The sequence below is a fragment of the Myotis lucifugus genome, unplaced genomic scaffold (assembly GCF_000147115.1).
Source record: "Myotis lucifugus unplaced genomic scaffold, Myoluc2.0 scaffold_238, whole genome shotgun sequence".
NCBI lineage: Eukaryota > Metazoa > Chordata > Mammalia > Chiroptera > Vespertilionidae > Myotis > Myotis lucifugus.
The window spans coordinates 657,237-661,665 of record NW_005871286.1 but is presented as its reverse complement, the minus strand read 5'-3'; the positions used below and the strand labels follow the sequence as shown (position 1 = coordinate 661,665).

General features: G+C 42.4%; 1 pseudogene; it reads right to left on the bottom strand.

Annotated features, from left to right (window-relative positions):
* Positions 1–2,819: 2,819 nt before the first annotated feature.
* LOC102418800 lies at positions 2,820–3,279 on the bottom strand (annotated as a pseudogene).
* Positions 3,280–4,429: the final 1,150 nt, after the last annotated feature.

The following is a 4,429-nucleotide window of genomic DNA, read 5'->3' as shown; positions in this document are numbered from 1 at the left end:
GACACACAGCAGAACAGTCTACCTCCAATAGGGACTCATTCAATTTAAGTCAAGAGCTGAATGAGAAATTGAACCTGGGCCTGGTCCACAGAAAGATACCACTTCTGCGGAGAAAACATGAGGTTTTTAAATGAGCCCAGGCTATACTCGTTTGCTGAACCAGATGCCACGTATTACTTAAATATAATTTGTTTTTCTTACTTGAACCTCTAGAGCAGTGATGGCGAACCTTTTGAGCTCGGCGTGTCAGCATTTTGAAAAACCCCCTAAATTAACTCTGGTGCCGTGTCACATATAGAAATTTTTTGATATTTGCAACCATAGTATAAAAAAGATTTATATTTTTGATATTATTTTATATATTTAAATGCCATTTAACAAAGAAAAATCAACCAAAAAAATAAGTTCACGTGTCACCTCTGACACGCGTGTCATAGGTTCGCCATCACTGCTCTAGAGAATAAATGGTTCCACAATTCATCAAGTTAAAAAGGGTGTGTGGGGGGGAGGGGAGAATACTCCCTCTGAAAACCAAACAATGTTGCCTTTAAATTTAGCCAAACTGCCATCTAAAAGCTGGGGTTATCCTCCCTTGGCTACCACCGTAAACCACAAAGGAATGGTTGGTTTTGTTGCTATAATTGTAGCTAATGCTTGGGCAAAGATACTGATTGAGATGTCAGGCCACATTCAGAAAAACTAAGACAATCTCTAATATATTATCTTTAACATGGTCATTCTCTTAACTTTTCTGCCATTGCTTTTTTTTTTTTGTAAGGCAATGCCTTGGTTTTTTTCTTTCTTCTTCTTCCTAAGTAGTCTTTCACATTCCAAACCAAAACTAAGCAAAATGGTGAAGCATCAATAATGGCACTTTGTTCTCCCAAGTTTCCTCTTTTCCCATGTTGGGGCCTTCCTATAAGCTCATCTCCCCCTCATTCTCTCCCCATCCCGACTCTCACCCTCACATCCCCACCCTCAGTAGAATCTGCAGGAACATATCCATGTTGGGTACACCTGCATGCCAATTGTATTCCACGTTTACCTTGTCAAAGGATTTCTAAACTTTAAGTTCTTCCTCCTCATTAAAAGATATCTAAAGCAGATCAGAGAGAAAGTTGGATAGGTTTTATTTTCTAGAGGAAGCATAAAGTCATAAAAAGAGCAGAGAGTCAGTAGTCCCTCAGACTGAAGTTTGAACTCTCTCGAAGGCTTCATATCTCCTTGAAAGGAGGGAAAAATAAGTCTGCCTCAAGGTGATGCCAATATTAATGAAACCATTTGTCAGAAAGAATAAAGGTGCGGTCTTGTATATGAGATGCCATACTTATGACTTATTGTTACCTGAGCAGTGATGGTCTCTGTTTTCTGTGAAATAGGAAGCATGACTGTCTGTTAAGAGTAAAGTGAATGGAATGGAGTGGAGTCGTAAAATTGAGTGATATCGAGGATCATAACAGCTGCCATAAGAAATGTGAAATGGAGAAGAACAATCACAAGTAAAATGGTACCCAGCAATGTTCCAGTTCAGCTGGGTGGAGATCGTACAATGGTAGGGGCAGTGTCATGCAGCGTGCAGGTGCCCTGGTACAGGGTCAGAGAGTAGACTGTTCACTTGGTTCAGAGTCTGGATTATGCCTGTTGACGGGCAATTTGCGAGAAATTCTTATCAACAGCAATGCAGGCTTAACCCTCCACCAGGAAAGAAAAAACAGCTCAGAGTCTGGTCTATGTCGAAGGTACACTAAACATTCATTAAAGATGCTCAGGTCTTGGGAAGCCCAGATTCTTGACTCAGGGCCTGACTTCTAAACAGGAAACAGAGAAACCCTGTTTGGTTATGACTATGGAAGATTTACGTCCTAGCTCTGGGGTTTTTCTCAAGTGTTCTTTTTTCTTTCTCTTTTAGGTTAAACAGATAGGATTTGATATAGGGCGTGGGACCAATGCCATGTGTGGCTGTTTATCCTGGATCTCCGTCATCTCTTGCACTCTGCATCACCATTTCTGACATGTTATCACTCTTCATCAGAGTCCGGCCATCTTTTTTAGAATTTAGATAGGTGATAAATATAGGTTCTCTGTTAGGTGACCTACAGACACCTAAGCAAGCTATTCTGAAAAAGTCTCTGCCCTGGCCAGTTTTGCTCAGTGGGTAGAGCATTGACCTACGGATGGAAGGGTCGCAGGTTTGATTCAGGTCAAGAGTGCATGCCTGGATTCTGGGCTCAGTCCCCAGTATGTGCGCGAACTTAGGACGTGCACATCCACCTCCTGATGGACAGAAAGACAGATCCAAAGGGACCTTTCAAAGTTCTTATCCAAACTACCTCCCCCAACTCCACATCTTAAATCAACTGCATGCCCTTGCATATAAAACAAAACCAAGCAACACAAATACCCAGAGACGGGTTTTCCCTTCTAAATGAGGGACCCATGGGCTTTGTGTTCGAGCTTCTGGAAAACGGTTTGGCGATGCTTCTGGGAAACAGGCGGCTGGCAACAAACAGAAACACCTCTCCTCACACTCCACCAGGTCGCCGGCCCGTCAGGAGCCTGTCAGCCTGTTGGTTCCTCAGAGGGCTCTGGCTTGGCTTGCGGGAAATGCCTGTTGCCAGGCATTTTGCCACAGAAAATTTAGGCTCTCAAAAACTCACTGACCCAAAGTATAGCACCGGTTTTAACCATTTCACTTTCTAGGATTAAAACACAAAAGAACCAGTGTCCGGAGGCAAGTGACACATGCCTTAAACTTGCTGCCATCCTTAATTCTTCATTCATAAACTTAGCTTAAAAAAACAAAATTATCATTCTTCATTTTAAACAGATTCCTGCCCTCGGCCTCCATAGCCAATGGCAAAGACTGCTATTTCCGAATGAATGAGACTCCTCTTCATGGTCATGGTTGGATGAGGTTCATATGGTCATCCACACACTTGGTCACACACCTCTCCAGCTGCCACTTCACCTGCTCTTTCCTCCTGCATCTATGGAGTCTTGGACATTGTCCTTGCAATGCATGGTAGCACATGGTGTCCCGGGCCAGGCGACCCTGGAACTTCTCCAATTCACTGGAAATCAGGGCCTGGGCTCCAGCCAGAGGCGCTGGCAGTGCTCAATGCCCTGGTGCACCTGCTGCATGGACGCCTGGCTGTCCTCACAACAGCCTGCACTGCACCAGACCATGAGGTCCTGCATCTCCCAGATATTCTCTCTCTCCAGGCTCTTCACCATGGAGTCCACAGCCTCCTGCACCCGAAGCTGCTGCAGGTCCGCCATAGCGACCCTGTGCTGCCCCGCACAGCGACAGCGCCCACATGTACTCCATGGTCCCGCTGCACCCTCGGGGGTTTTTCGTTGTTGTTGTTAATCTTCACCTGAGGTTATTTTTTTTTCTGTTGATTTTTAGACATTGTTAAAGGGAGCATCAGAGACAGAGACAGAGAGAAACATCAGTGTGAGAGAGACACAACGATTTGTTGCCTCTACACTCCCCGACCAGGGCCAGGGATTGAGCCTGCAACCGAGGTACCTGACCTTGACCAGGAATCAAACCCTCCACCCTCCAGTGCACAGGTGATGCTCTAACAGTAAGCAACACCAGCCAGGTCTCTCTTTTTAATTCTCACCTGAGGATATGTTTTTACTGATTTTTAGAAAGAGTGGAAGGAAGAGAGAGAGAGAGAGAGAGAGAGAGAGAGAGAGAGAGAGAAACATCCGATGTGACCCAAAAATTTCATGACAGTGTAAACAACAAGGGAGTAATACCAGTAGATAAAATTCCCAAACTCTGTACAAACACAGACCAAAAAAATGTACACTTGTTGTTACATAAATAATAAGGTCAAAAGTGTTAATCCTTTGCCATCTTTGCAGTGATCCATCAGTGAACTTTTGCCAAACAGACTGGAGTCAGGTCAATGTTACATTATTTTAAAGGAGAAGAAACTCTAAGCATAAAAATATGCCAGTTTCCTAAGGGACAAAGCTGATAAGCAAATATGTCTGTATGTTTACATCTTCTTTTGGAACCCAATAGCTCCCAAACTTTTAGAAATAATCCTTTCAATAAAAGAAAAAAGATTGGAGGATGCATCTCCAATAAGTGGTGATTTTATAAACATTAACTTCTGTATTTATGCAACATAAATCTACTCTAAAAATATGTTGTGGATATAATAATTTTTAAATGATGTGATAAACATAAAATAAATAATTTAAAAGCTTTACACATTTTCTACCCATATTATCATTGACTAATATCCTAACAATATATATTTAGAATTTGTTATTGACTGCAGCAGAGGTAAATCCATATTTTAAAATAGTTGCATTGATATTTGTAATATTTTTACTGACTTCTTATCAGATCCTCTTAATGTGGCTGGCAAGGAGAAATTATTAGAAGTAGAGTAGCAACTCTGCCATT